Source organism: Pseudophryne corroboree, chromosome 2 (assembly GCF_028390025.1).
Source record: "Pseudophryne corroboree isolate aPseCor3 chromosome 2, aPseCor3.hap2, whole genome shotgun sequence".
In the NCBI taxonomy this organism is placed as follows: Eukaryota; Metazoa; Chordata; class Amphibia; order Anura; family Myobatrachidae; genus Pseudophryne; species Pseudophryne corroboree.
In genome coordinates, this window is record NC_086445.1 from 699,602,143 (window position 1) to 699,618,292 (window position 16,150).

Below are 16,150 nucleotides of genomic sequence, written 5' to 3' on the forward strand. Positions count from 1 at the left end.
TATATGAAATGAAAAGCTTTTCTGTACTTTATTATTTTCTGTACTATATTATGCTATGTATCTGTTAAGCCCCTTGAGTCCTATTGGAGAAAGACCGCTATATAAATAAAATTATCATTATCATTATCATACATTGCAGTGGATGGTTTCCTAGAAACCACTGTAATGTAGCATGCAGATACAGCCGCAGTTGCACACAGAATATAGGCATGCCACATATTATTTTAATCAGCAGAGTCTGCTTGTGCATCTCTTTCACATAGTGATGCAAATAAGATGCATTTTAATGGAAAAAGACACGTGACGTTAGCAGAGCTGCATAGGTACTGCCATATTCCTCAGGCATCTTGCTGTGCATGGCATTTTGAGGATAGACGTATGAGGACACATCTGTATTTTCATGTGGGGGGCCTATGTGTGTGTTTTTTCTCATGTGGGGACCAATGTGTTGTTTTTTTTACTCCTTTTTTAGGGCCAATGCATTTTATTACTAAGAAGAGATTATGTGAATAAGCTTGCACTACTGTGTCATGTAATTTGAATTGGGGGTACTATTGTGTGGCCATGCCCCTTCCCAGCAAGAACATGCACCTCTCTTGTGTCGCACGCACTGTACCTATTTCAAATAATTGGTGCCAGTGCTGGCAAGGGTACCAAAATGAGGATTGGTATAGGTGAGGGGTGATGGGTGTTGCTGACTGCTGCTGTTATCTGTGTTGCTGGGTGATGAGTGCTGTGCTGGGAGAGGGGTGCTTAGTAAGAGGCAGAACTAAAAGTGGTGCTGGGGGCACCAACCAAAGTCTTGCCTAGGGCATCAAATTCATTAGGGCCAGCTCTGAGAGGGACACATAGGAGAGGTGAGTTGCTTGGGAAAGTAAATGTGTAGAGGGATTTGGTGTATTTTGCCTAATGTATAGGGGGTATTATTGTGTGAGGCCTAATATATAGGGGCCATTACTGTGTGTGGCCTAATGTATAAGGGGCAGTACTGTGTGTGGTCCAATGTGTAAGGGTCATTACTACTGTGTGGCAAAACGTGAATGGGCTCTACTGTCTGGTGTAATGTGAATAAGGGACACTCTGTTGTATGATGACATTGGTTATATTCCTACACAAACAGGCATCTTCCAGACCATGTGATCTCTACATGGTTAGTGAATACTGACTAAAGACGCTGTTGCCCAGGGAGGATTGATTTCTTCAGAGGTTTCCCCGTTTCATATTTTGTATATTGTGTATTTTTATTTAGTGCTGACAAAACTGTGGATTTAAACCTAATATTTATTTTTGTTCCTCTTAATTTAACCCCACATGCACACTTGGGAGGGGGGCGCTGTAGCACGCATGTGCTCCAGGCACCATGGCTACACACTACACCTCTGGTTATGGCATTCATACCACAATAGTCAATACAGGATCAAAAACTTTCAGATTATTTCTTGGCAAAGAAACTAGATTTTCGAATAAAACTTGGTTAAAGCTTGTTTGCTAAATACATTATGAAAAGAATCATATTGGGTAGGTAGATGTAACTTGACAAAGGCAATAATCAAATTTTAAAAAAGCTCAAAAATTGGTTTATTTTTTTACATATATTTGGGGTTTTTGCATAGATGATAAATTAGTTTTTCAGTTCGAAGATGGGGGTTCCAAGTGTCAGTCCAGATCTCTAGTGGTTTAGAGTGATATATTTGAGTGATAGATGATCATGTTTCTACTAAAAATGAAGAGGCATCATCTGGCATTCCACAGGGATCAATTCTTGGATCTCTTCATTGTAATTTGTATGTTACCTCATGGATGTATAATACAATCAAGGAAAAAACATTCTCATAGTTACATAGATAACACAATTATATATATCACTGTAATGTCTAACTGCAGGTTTAGATATTAAACAATGGATGTGTTACTTTTTTTGCAATTAAATAATGATTTAAATGAGTTCATAGTCTTGGGACCTGCAGTACTAACAATGTTGGCTTTTCTGGAATCAAATTTGATTAAAGCCAAGTCACGGGTTAAAAATTTGGAAGTGACTGTAGACTCTGACCTAAATTTCGGGTTCACTACGATCTGCCGGCGGCCGGCCTCCCGGCGACCAGCATACCGGCGACGGGAGGCCGGCCGCCGGCTTACCGACAGTGTGGCGAGCGCAAATGAGCCCCTTGCGGGCTTGCTGCGCTCGCCACGCTACGGGCACGGTGGCGCGCTACGCGCACCACACTATTTTATTCTCCCTCCAGGGGGGTCGTGGACCCCCACGAGGGAGAATAAGTGTCGGTATCCCGGCTGTCGGGCTCCCGGCGCCGGTATGCTGGTCGCCAGGAGCCCGACCGCCGGCATACTGAAGACCACCCCTAAATTTCATACCCCATGTAAACACTGTCACTAGATTAGCTTTTGTTATCTTAGAAATACAGTGCATCCGGAAAGTATTCACAGCGCTTCACTTTTTCCACTTTTTGTTATGTTACAGCCTTATTCCATACTGGAATAAAGTCATTTTTCAATCAAACACAGAATACCCCATAATGACAAAGTGAAAAAAGTGTTTTTTAGATTTTTGTAAATTTATTACAAATAAAAAACTAAGAATTCACATGTACATAAGTATTCACAGCCTTTGCTCAATACTTTGTTGATGCACCTTTGGCATCAATTACTGCCTCAAGTCTTTTTGAATATGATGCCTTAAGCTTGGCACACCTATCTTTGTTCAGTTTCGCCCATTGCTCATTGCAGCGCCTCTCAAGCTTCATCAGGTTAGATGGGAAGCGTCGGTGCACAGCGATTTCCAGATCTCCCCAGAGATGTTCAAACGGATTCAAATCTGGGCTCTGGCTGGGCCACTCAAAGGTATTCACAGAGTTGTCCTAAAGCCACTGCTTTGATGTCTTGGCTGTGTGCTTAGGGTCGTTGTCCTGCTGAAAGATGAACCGTCACCCCAGTCTGAGGTCAAGAGCACTCTGGAGCAGGTTTTCATCCAGGATATCTTTGTACATTGCTGCATTCATCTTTCCCTCTATCCTGACTAGTCTCCCAGTTCCTGCCGCTGAAAAACATCCCCACAGCATGATTCTGCCACCACCATGTTTCACTGTACGGATGGTATTGGCCTGGTGATGAGCAGTGCCTGGTTTCCTCCAAACATGACACTTGTCTTTCACGCCAAAGAGTTCAATCTTTGTCTCATCAGATCAGAGAATTTTGTTTCTCATGGTTTGAGAGTCCTTCAGGTACATTTTGGCAAACTCCAGGCGGGCTGTCATGTGCTTTTTACTAAGGAGTGGCTTCCATTTGGCCACTCTACCATAAAGGCCTGATTGGTGGATTGCTGCAGAGATGGTTATCCTTCTGGAAGGTTCTCCTCTCTCCACAGAAGAAAGGTTGTAGCTCTGACAGAGTGATCATCGGGTTCTTGGTCACCTCCCTGACTAGGGCCCTTCTCCCGCAATTGCTCAGTTTAGATGACTGGCCTGCCCTAGGAAGTGTTTGAAAAAAATGGTGTTTATCCTGCACTGGCCTAATTAAATCTGTGAAAATTTTTAATATTTAGGCCAAAATTGGACAATGTTACTAGGTATAAATTATTCCGATCTGTCCCTATGGCGGTGCGCCCAGAGTCAAAAAGAAGGTACATACAACGAAGGAAGAGAAAGTATGACTCTTGTTTAGGTGCACTCTTAATGTATCTTAGTATCTACTAATGAGTAATGTGTCTAAGATATGATATAGTCTGCCCTAGGAAGTGTCCTGATGGTTCTGAACTTCTTTCATTTACGGATGATGGAGGCCACTATGCACATTGGGACCTGCAAAGCAGCAGAGTTTGTTCTGTACCTCTCTCCAGATTTGTGCCTCAAGACAATCCTGTCTCGGAGGTTTACAGAAAATTCCTTTGACTTCATGCTTGGTTGTGCTCAGACATGAACTGTAAAGTGTGGGACCTTATATAGACAGGTGTATGCCTTTCCAAATCATATACAATCAACTGAATTTACCAAAGGTGGACTCCAATAAAGCTGTAGGAACATCTCAAGGATGATCAGTGAAAACAGGATGCACCTGAGCTCAATTTTGAGCTTCATGGGAAAGGCTGTGAATACTTATGTACATATGATTTCTTCTTAAAAATTTGCAAAAATCTCAAAAAATAACTTTTTTCATGCTGTCATTATGGGGTATTGTATGTAGTATTTGGAGGGAAAAAATTACTTTATTCCTTTTTGGAATAAGGCTTTAACATAACAAAATGTGGAAAAAGTGAAGCGCTGCGAATACTTTCCGGATGCACTGTATTGCCAGAGCATGGTTTTATTTTCTTATTCTATTGCCATTTCCTAAAAACTATTTTATGCTTCTATCTACTAAAGTGTATATATATATGTGTATAGAAAGAGAGCGGACAGCGCCAATACGCGATTACCGATCAGCACTAGTAGTTAGACCAAAGAACACAATTAAAATTAATAGATAGAAATATAAATGTTCAAAAATCTCCCTATGGGGACACTCCCTAAAAGATAATAGGGCATCTGCTGCACCTTAAGAAAAAAGCATTGGTAAAGTGCTTTACAGATTATGTAAAAAGAGCAATGGATAAGGTGTATATAAGCGACCAATGGTGTCACATAAGATTAGGGAGAACAGCTCTTTAAAAAAGATTTACAATTTATTCATACACAAATCACACTAGTAAAAAATGAAATACCAAAACCACAGATAAATAATTACTAAAATATCTCTGGAGCTGGATAAAAATACCAAGAGAAAATCATCTAAAAGTTCATAAAAAATATTAATAGTAAGAAGACCATGAAATATATAAAACTACAAATATCGTTGAAAACAAGATAAAAAGCATAAAATTGCTTAACTTGAGAGGATCGGTTAGATCTGGTAGCACCCAACGCGTTTCGTCCTATCTGGACTTCATCAAGGGGTAGTATGTGAGTGGGACAGCTCAGATATATATACCTGCACTAATGAGGAAGTGATTGTTACCTCATTTCCTGTCAATTACAGGTTCAAGAATATAGGTGATTAATTGTAATACAAAACATAATAGAAGTGGTTCCTCCTCAAAGCTAAACTAATGCTAGGAATGACCGCTATGTTTAAAGCACAGTTTGAGTGTTAGAAACTTGTATTGCAGCACCGAAAGTTCATTTAATATGGACTTCCTGTCCGGATCGCAGGCGACGTCATATCCGCCCCACTTCCGGCATCGGACAGTCTCTGAAGCGCACGCGCCGGCTCTTGATGTCGGACCTCGGACGTCTGTCAGTTGCTGCGCATGCGCTCGCCTTGTATAACAGGATCTGTGGGATGCTGTGTATTATTTCCTCCGAGGTGTGCATGCGGCGGCCATTTTCTTGAAGTAAAACATGTCAGCAGACATTTCTTTTAAGGAATGTAAAGTCCCGGCGGCCATCTTTGGTGTGATAGTTCCTATTAGAAACACCTAAAAGGTGCTCATATTCCGAGATCATAATGAGCATTGTAAAAATAGAAGAAAGGGGGAGAATAGTTTAGAATTTAAAAAGGCCCACAGCTTATTATATTTGGTCCATAGCTTCTAAATATATTAGATATCAGTAAATTGCTATTAATTGATAGCACTTTGTGTGGCATTGTTGTTGAGTCATTGATTCCTCTGCCCCACTTGAGAGCGGACTGCACAAACAGGGAACACACGTGCAGTTATAGATATTGTGGATATATAAGCATTAAGGATTAAAGAAATAAAAACCATGAGAGATATATTTTGGCTATGGGCTTTGTTATAATTATTATTGTATCTTCTTCTCTCCTTTTTTTCTATTTTTTTTTCATTTTTTCCCATTCTTTAGGTTATGTTATAAGTATTATATGATACAAACCGAGCATCAGAAACTAGTAATGTTAGTTGTATATTTATAATTATTATCCTCTAGTATCGTTAGGAATTATTGATGTGTGATAGAGAATGTATAAATTTTATTAAATAGTCCAGTACCTATGTTTTAAATGTTTATGATTTTTATTAATTGCTGTGTATATGACTCCTGTGAAGTAATTAGGTATGAAATTTGTACCGTTGTATATACGTAATTTTGACATGATTATAGTATGTGTTTTAGTTTAGATGTGTGAATGATTTATATGAACCACAATGAAGCTATTTGAGCTTGTAATAGAGCACAGGTGTGTGGAGAAGTATAAATTGTTGGTGAGACGGAACATAGCCACACCCCCTGATGAACTCTGCCGATGAAACGCGTTGGGCGTGGCCTGTGGAGCAAGACACATATGGTCTTTAATGTGTCTGGTCCCGGTGAAACAACAGGAGCTACTAGCGGCTTTTGCGGCTAGCAGTGTGAGTCGTTGCGAGAGGACATTTCCAGAGGCTCGGCCGTTGCTATATGAAGAACTGAGTTCATCTACTAAAGCTGAGATGTGTGTGAGCATGTTTTTATAATAAATGGAATTGTGAATCTTTTACTCATTTGCGCCCTCCATCTTTCTTCTGTTACATATATATATACATATATATATATATATATATATGTATTTGTCTATAAAACCAAATATACAGATACCAAAATATTTTTTGACTGTATAGGAGAGGGAGAGCAATCGATACGTATAAGATAATATGTTAAAAAGCAGTAATCCTGTAATAGGATATCTGAATTTCAGAGGCGTGGGGGTAATATAATAGTCCTTCACGCACATACATCCACAACTACATATATATGTGTACATGTATGTATACAAATATACGCACAACAACATAATAAAGGTTATAATATCCATTTATTACATCTTTAGACATGTGCCAGAGCTCCCATTTCAGATGTGCTGTTTGAAAATAGAGTTTCAGATCAGAAATGTAACAACCTCATATTCCTCTTTCAAAATACAGCACCCAGTCTTCCATAATGGTCTCCCATCTATGTACTGACTGGGCCCGACACTGCTTGGCTTCCAAGATCAGGCGGAGTTGGGCATCTCCAGTGTGGTATGGCTGTAGTAGTGGTATGGAACAGAGGTCAGTAGGGGGAGTAGAGCAGAAATGAGAGGTAGAAAATAATGAAGGTCACTCTGGTGAGCAATAGACGATGTAATATAAGGCTTACGTCATAGAAACGGGGCTATTTTATAGCCCTCGATGAAAGCCATCTGGATGAGGGGTGTTCAATTCGAATATCCAGTACATCTCCTTTCTGGATAGAAGATTGGAAAGATCACCACCTCTCTCCACAAGTGAAACCAGTTCAATGCCTTTAAACGTAAGTTCATCAGGGTCTGAATTGTGGCACATATGGAAGTGCTTGGATACTGCCTGCGTCAAGACTTTATTTTTGATGTTTCTCACATGTTTCTGGATCTGGAGCTTCAAAGGTCCCTTGGTTTTCCCAATGTATTTTATTCCGCATGAGCATTCCAGCATATAAATGACTGAGACAGTATTACAGTTGATAAACTGTTTAAACTTATAGTCTTTGGAGTTCTTATTGTTCTTAAAGGTTTTCCTGCTGGGGTGTACATATCGGCACACATTACAGCGGCCACACTTGTAGCAACCAACACACTTTGGCATGTTTGAAGATACTTCTGGATTTTTCAGCATACTTGGTGCCACAAGGTCCTTTAGATTCTGTGATTTCCTGAATACCACTGATGGTTCTTTTGGAAGGTATTCCTTTAAAATGGGGTTCATAAGGAGTATGTTCCAGTGTTTTTTTGAAGTTCTTTTCATAAGATTCTCATGTCTACTATAGGTGGTGATGAATCTCACTGTGTCATCTTTCTTTTCCCTGGGTTTGTACTTTAAAAGTTCTTTCCTCTCAAGGTTCTTTGTCTTTAGGTTGGCTTCTTCCAATAGATGATTCGGGTACCCTTTCTTCCTAAATCTTTCAGTGTAGACTTGTAGCTGTTGATCCCGGTCCTTGCTGTTCTTACAGTTCCGGGCTATTCTGTTGAACTGTGAAAACGGGATGTTGTTTTTCCATTGTTGACAATGATTGCTCTTGTAGTGGACATAGCTGTTCATGTCGACCTTCTTGATGTAATTCTTGGTGACCACTTCTTTCCCCGTATGTGTCAATACCAGGTCAAGGAATTCAATTTGATCTGCACTCTCATTGGCAGTAAAGCTGAGATTCATATCATTGTTTGATATATACATTAAAAAACTCCTTAAAACTTGAATTATCGCCATCCCATATGATTAAAATATCGTCAATGTAACATCTATAAAAAATGATGTGCTGAAATGGATGATCCTTAAAAACATAATTATCTTCCCATTGTCCCATAAAAAGATTAGCGAAACTTGGTGCAAAAATCGTGCCCATGGCGGTTCCACAGATCTGAAGGAAGAAATCATCTAAAAACTTAAAATAATTACGTTTTAAAATGAAATTCATCAATTCGCATATAAAGATTCTGTGTCCTTCTGTGATTAGGACATCTTTACAGAGAAATTTGTTGCAGGCCTTAAGTCCCTTGTCATGTTCTATGCAGGTGTAAAGTGACTGCACATCAATAGTAATCCATCTGTATATTTCTTTCCATTCGAAGGATTCCATCAGGTTAAGAACTGATGTGGTGTCTTTCAAATATGCTGGTAGGTTTACCCCATGTTTTCTTATAAATACGTCAACATATTCTGACAAATGGGACGTTAGGGAATCAATCCCAGCAATGATAGGTCTTCCGAGGGGATTCATCATGGATTTGTGCACCTTGGGTAGAAAATAAAAAATGGGGGTGGTGGGGTTGGAATTGAGCAAGTACTGGTATTCATCTTTGGTGAGAATCTCACTTCTAAAGCCTTTCAAAAGGATGGTTCTGAGTTCTTCCACGTAAATTTCCTTAAAATCTGATGAGAGTGAAGTGTAAGAAGTTCTGTCCCCCAACAGTCTTTCCGCCTCTTTCACATAGGCCTCCCGATCCATTATAACCAACCCCCCCCTTTGTCAGCAGATTTTATAACAATGTTTTTATTATTCTGGAGTTCCTTAATGGCTCTTGCTTCTCTATTTGTGATGTTTTTTTCTTTGATTGGTTCTATTTCAATGTCACATAGATCTTTTTTAACTAGATCATAACAGATACCCACATTATGGCCTTTGGATTCCAGGGGGTAGAATTTTGAAGTGGGTTTCAGACCCGACTTCGATTGTTCATTCCATTTTGGAATAAGGCTTTAACATAACAAAATGTGGAAAAAGTGAAGCGCTGCGAATACTTTCTGGATGCACTGTATTGCAAGAGCATGGTTTTATTTTTTTATTCTATTGCCATTTTCGAAAAACTATTTTATGCTTCTATCTACTAATGTGTGTGTGTGTATATATATATATATATATAGTAGAAATATCCTTCCCCACCTGTGGCTCAGGTGTTTAGCAGCGAAGGAACAGGCAGCACTCCATGGACTTGTGAGAACACTTTTTAGTGTTTAAAACATGATGACTTTTTAGTCACAGACTCTGAAGACCCTCAGTCATCCCGCACTGTCCCTTTAGCCAGGGCCACACGTTCAAAGGTAGAAAATCTCAACAAGGAAGAACGCGACGAGGAGGCCAAAACCAAAGGATCTTCCAAACCACCCATCAAAAAAGGGAGGAAATAATTTTTAATTTATCATCCCGTGAGTTTACCGACACTGAATTAAAGGTTCTCAATAAAGGACTGTCTTTTGTGCCTACACACAGTCACCGTGATCTAGATTGGAAGGTGGACCTGTATGGTCTCCACAGGACATTAAAAACGAAGGAATTCTTCCAGCACAAACATGACATCCCTTGTGATTCTAATAAAGGAAGGATATTACATAAAAGAACCACGTTTGATCCAATTTCATCGAATGCTTCATTAAAATCATTCAACCGGCTAATGGACACAGCAGTCACCAAATATCATGCAGCTCAACCCGATGTAATTCCAAATCTCACCCGAGAAGAACAAAAGGCTCTACGTGATCTGTCACACTATTCAGATGTCATTTTCCGCCCAGCGGATAAGGGAGGTGGCATCGTAATTCAGGACACTAATAAATACATTAACGATATTGACCTACTTCTTCAAGATCAGTCCACTTACCGCCACTTGCCCGTCAACCCCACTGATTCGTTTAAACGGGAATTGGATCTGACACTAGCAGAAGCTTATAATTTGGGGCATTTTGACAAAAAGACCTATGTTTCACTGATCATTGAACACCCGATTACACATGTACTATACACAATCCCCAAGCTTCACTAGAATCCGGTAGACCCACCACCTAGACCAATTATTTCAGCATGAGGGTCGCTGCTACAACCTATTTCCCAGTTCCTGGATCAACTTATCCAGCCATATTTTATGGAACAGCCCACGTTCCTTAAGGACACTACCCAATTACTAATTAAATTGAAGCACCTTGGAACCGTACCCACCAATACCCTGTTATGCACTTTAGATGTCAAAAATCTATATACGGTCATCCCCCATACTAGTGGCTTAGCCGCGATGGAATTGTTTCTCTTTAAACATCATTTTGATGCTATACCCATCCCACTGTTCCTACATTTGCTGTCCAAAACCTTAACATAAAATTACTTCATTCACCATGGCCAATATTATGTGCAAACAACTGGTTGTGCGATGGGGTCCTCAGTGACCCCATCATTTGCCAATGTATTCATGTTCCAACAGGAAGATCTGTTTTTCTTTTCATCACCCGATATAGTAGGCAAAATGCTACTATACACACGCTATATTGATGACTTGCTGATCATCTGGTCTGGAACAGAGGAGGAATTTATCAGATTAATTAATCAGATTAACACAGAGGATTCCCCCATTAAATTCACTTACCAGATCAGCACCACCAGCATCAACTACCTAGATGTAACTATTGAAATTGTACACAACCAGCTTCAAACCAAGTTGTTTTCAAAACCCACGGACCGCAACACACTGCTTCACCACAGCAGCTGCCACCCGCCTGCATTGATTTGGGAGCCGCCAAGATTTCAGATGCTCAGGGCAGCCCGCATATCTAGTGACAAGCTCACCCTAGCCAGTACGCTAGAACAGATGATCCACAAATTTGCAGACAGGGGTTATAAACTTCGAGAATTAACCAAGATCAGAGACGAAGTATTACAAATTCCCAGAGATCAGCTGCTATATAGTGTGTCAAAAAAACAGCTTGGATCACAAATCCCCTTTGTGACTCAATTCACCACTGCCAGCAAAGTTATACCACGAGCCACAAAAGGTCTGTGGCCCATTGTTTCAGGTGATAAAGACCTCCCCTGTTTCAAAAATACCACATTGATGCCCAGCTACAAAAGGGGACCAAATATTAGGGACATCCTAGTAAAAACTAATATTGTCCCGAAGGACCACTCTAAAGCTTTGACCACTCAGATGAAGAAACCAGGGTGCTATAAGTGTGCATCCTGCACCACATGTAAATATTTGGAAACGGGCCATGAGTTTCATAATCCACATACAGGCCAAAAATATAAAATTCGTCATGTGCTCACATGCACCACACCTTTCATTGTGTACATTATTATTTGCCCATGTGGCATGCTTTATGTGGGACAGACTATCAGAAATCTACGCGATAGGATGGCGCTTCACCGATCGGCCATAAAAGCATCTTTGGAAGGCAAGCAGATTGACCAACCAGTGGCACGCCATTTCAGATTATGTGGCCACTCTTTGTCCAGCCTCCGATACAAAATCATTGACCACATTCCGGTACCACCGAGAGGTGTCTATCTAAGTGCGAATCCAAATGGATCTTCCTTCTGGATGCATTATCACCTAAGGGACTAAACGAAAAATTCACCTGGAACGTTTTCTTATAAGAGGGACATGATATTAGGTCACTTTAGAAGCGTTAAATATTTAACAGCAGTCCCGTGCTCCCCCTTTTTCTCCACTACCCCTTACCCCTTTTCCTCCCTTCCCCCCCCCTTTTTTCCTTTTACTGATCCTTTCCTGCCTCCTCTCCAGTTCCCTCCTCCCCCGTTTGCTCCTTTTCTTCCCCCCCTTCTCCCCTGCAATTTTTGTCCCTCCCCCCTTCTATTGCCCTGTGATAGACGACAGCCTAGGGCACAGTGCCTAAGTTAATCAAGTTTGTTATTACTCTTTTATATATAGGGTACATTTAGTTACAATATGACCATGTGTTTGAAACAACGAGTTTTTATATTTGTATTCTTGTATTTGTATTCCTATATTTGCACTCTATCTTGCTACACAGCTGTAGAATAGTGACTCATATCAGCTTTAGTTAGCTGGGTATCGCATGTAACACACATGCCTTTACACGTTTTGCCTTCTTGATTCACTGACAGGTTTTCCCGGCGCCTGCTACCTCACGAACGCGTTGCTTAGCAACGGATACGTCACTGGGGAGCCGCTCACGTGACCCTCCCGGAAGTCCCGGTTACAGACGCCGGGAACACCTCACCTCTGCTCTCCACGCTACTTAATAGGTGAGTGTCTCTTGGTTTAGTTTGGTTCGTTATTTGTGTTTTTTCCTCACAGCACTAGGGTTTACTTACCTGATGAAAAGGCTGCCATGCCTTGAAACGTTGTAAGATACCTGCATCTTGTTTGCTTTTTTTTTTACACCATGTTATTTGCTGCCATCATGTTTTAAACACTAAAAAGTGTTCTCACAAGTCCATGGAGTGCCGCCTGTTCCTTCGCTGCTAAACACCTGAGCCACAGGTGGGGAAGGATATTTCTACTACATGATTACTAGGAGGGCACCCTGGCATTTTTTCATTTAATCAGAGTGCCGGATGCTTTATTCTGTGTATATATATATATATATATATATATACACACACACACACACACACACACACACACACACACACACACACACAAAACACAGGTGTCATGGACCGGCATTTCTTTTTAACAGTTCCAATATGCTCCGGTGCCCTCAATGTGAAATGGGTACAATACAACAAAAACAGCAGCGGAACTTTGAGTCTTAAATAAAAGAAACGTGTATTCAAAGCATCACGGCAACACCAACGTTTCGGGGTGGTTCCGCCCTATTGTCAAGGTGAAATAACAAGAATTAAAAGTGTACAAACTACCTGTATACCAAGAGAAGCCCGCCAATGTCCAGCCCCCCGGTCCCAGCTTCCGGCGCCTTCCAACTGAATCATTGGAGATGCAGCGCCAGGTCGTCATGGTAACCAGGACGCCCGGTGAAGCTACCATCCCGGGCTGGAATAGACCAAAACAACCCGTCATAGCTCCACTACAACGAAGAGCATTCATAAACATATAGATGCATATACGACACACCAGCAGGATAGCATAAGGGTATAGTCTGTCCACAGTGTTATCTTAATTCTTAAACTAGACTTAACCAAAGTACACACTATACAGTTATCTGACAGATAATCTGCCATATCTAGCTAGTTGGAATGAAAATCTGGTAATGGATGAGAGCAAATGACAATCTACCATTTGCTCCCAAACACTGGAAAAATAAGAATTTACTTACCGATAATTCTATTTCTCATAGTCCGTAGTGGATGCTGGGGACTCCGAAAGGACCATGGAGAGAATAGCAGCTCCGCAGGAGACTGGGCACAAAAGTAAAAGCTTTAGGACTACCTGGTGTGCACTGGCTCCTCCCCCTATGACCCTCCTCCAAGCCTCAGTTAGGATACTGTGCCCGGACGAGCGTACACAATAAGGAAGGATTTTGAATCCCGGGTAAGACTCATACCAGCCACACCAATCACACCGTACAACTTGTGATTTGAACCCAGTTAACAGCATGATAACAGAGGAGCCTCTGAAAAGATGGCTCACAACAATAATAACCCGATTTTTGTAACAATAACTATGTACAAGTATTGCAGACAATCCGCACTTGGGATGGGCGCCCAGCATCCACTACGGACTATGAGAAATAGAATTATCGGTAAGTAAATTCTTATTTTCTCTAACGTCCTAGTGGATGCTGGGGACTCCGAAAGGACCATGGGGATTATACCAAAGCTCCCAAACGGGCGGGAGAGTGCGGATGACTCTGCAGCACCGAATGAGAGAACTCCAGGTCCTCCTCAGCCAGGGTATCAAATTTGTAGAATTTTGCAAACGTATTTGCCCCTGACCAAGTAGCTGCTCGGCAAAGTTGTAAAGCCAAGACCCCTCGGGCAGCCGCCCAAGATGAGCCCACTTTCCGTGTGGAATGGGCTTTTACAGATTTTGGCTGTGGCAGGCCTGCCACAGAATGTGCAAGCTGAATTGTACTACAAATCCAACGCGCAATCGTCTGCTTAGAAGCAGGAGCACCCAGCTTCTTGGGTGCATACAGGATAAACAGCAAGTCAGATTTTCTGACTCCAGCCGTCCTGGAAACATATATTTTCAGGGCCCTGACTACGTCCAGCAACTTGGAATCCTCCAAGTCCCTAGTAGCCGCAGGCACCACAATAGGCTGGTTTAAGTGAAATGCTGAAACCACCTTAGGGAGAAATTGAGGACGAGTCCTCAATTCTGCCCTGTCCGTATGAAAAATTAGGTAAGGGCTTTTATAGGATAAAGCCGCCAATTCTGATACACGCCTGGCTGAAGCCAGGGCTAACAGCATTACCACTTTCCATGTGAGATATTTTAAGTCCACAGTGGTGAGTGGTTCAAACCAATGTGATTTTAGGAATCCCAAAACTACATTGAGATCCCAAGGTGCCACTGGAGGCACAAAAGGAGGCTGTATATGCAGTACCCCCTTGACAAACGTCTGAACTTCAGGAACTGAAGCTAGTTCTTTTTGGAAGAATATTGACAGGGCCGAAATTTGAACCTTAATGGACCCTAATTTGAGGCCCATAGACAGTCCTGTTTGCAGGAAATGCAGGAATCGACCCAGTTGAAATTCCTCTGTAGGGGCCTTCCTGGCCTCACACCACGCAACATATTTACGCCAAATACGGTGATAATGTTGCACAGTTACATCCTTCCTGGCTTTGATCAGGGTAGGGATGACTTCATCTGGAATGCCTTTTTCCTTCAGGATCCGGCGTTCAACCGCCATGCCGTCAAACGCAGCCGCGGTAAGTCTTGGAACAGACATGGTCCCTGCTGGAGCAGGTCCTTTCTTAGAGGTAGAGGCCACGGGTCTTCCGTGAGCATCTCTTGAATTTCCGGGTACCAAGTCCTTCTTGGCCAATCCGGAGCCACGAGTATAGTCTTTACACCTCTCCTTCTTATGATTCTCAGTACCTTGGGTATGAGAGGCAGAGGAGGGAACACATATACTGACTGGTACACCCACGGTGTTACCAGAGCGTCCACAGCTATTGCCTGAGGGTCCCTTGACCTGGCGCAATATCTGTCCAGTTTTTTGTTGAGGCGGGACGCCATCATGTCCACCTTTGGTTTTTCCCAACGGTTCACAATCATGTGGAAGACTTCTGGGTGAAGTCCCCACTCCCCCGGGTGAAGATCGTGTCTGCTGAGGAAGTCTGCTTCCCAGTTGTCCACTCCCGGAATGAACACTGCTGACAGTGCTATCACATGATTTTCCGCCCAGCGAAGAATCCTTGCAACTTTCGTCATTGCCCTCCTGCTTCTTGTGCCGCCCTGTCTGTTTACGTGGGCGACTGCCGTGATGTTGTCCGACTGGATCAACACCGGCTGACCCTGAAGCAGAGGCCTTGCCTGACTTAGGGCATTGTAAATGGCCCTTAGTTCCAGGATATTTATGTGAAGTGACGTTTCCATGCTTGACCACAAGCCCTGGAAATTTTTTCCCTGTGTGACTGCTCCCCAGCCTCTCAGGCTGGCATCCGTGGTCACCAGGACCCAATCCTGAATGCCGAATCTGCGGCCCTCTAGGAGATGAGCACTCTGTAACCACCACAGGAGAGACACCCTTGTCCTTGGAGACAGGGTTATCCGCTGATGCATTTGAAGATGCGATCCGGACCATTTGTCCAGCAGATCCCACTGAAAAGTTCTTGCGTGGAATCTGCTGAATGGAATCGCTTCGTAAGAAGCCACCATCTTTCCCAGGACCCTTGTGCATTGATGCACTGACACTTGGCCTGGTCTTAGGAGGTTCCTGACTAGGTCGGATAACTCCCTGGCTTTCTCCTCCGGGAGAAACACCTTT

The 16,150-nt window shown here is 42.1% G+C and overlaps 1 pseudogene; it reads right to left on the reverse strand.

The window, feature by feature from the left end:
* Positions 1 to 6,901: 6,901 nt before the first annotated feature.
* LOC135052390 (5S ribosomal RNA) lies at positions 6,902 to 7,020 on the reverse strand (annotated as a pseudogene).
* Between the last annotated feature and the right edge of the window lie 9,130 nt (positions 7,021 to 16,150).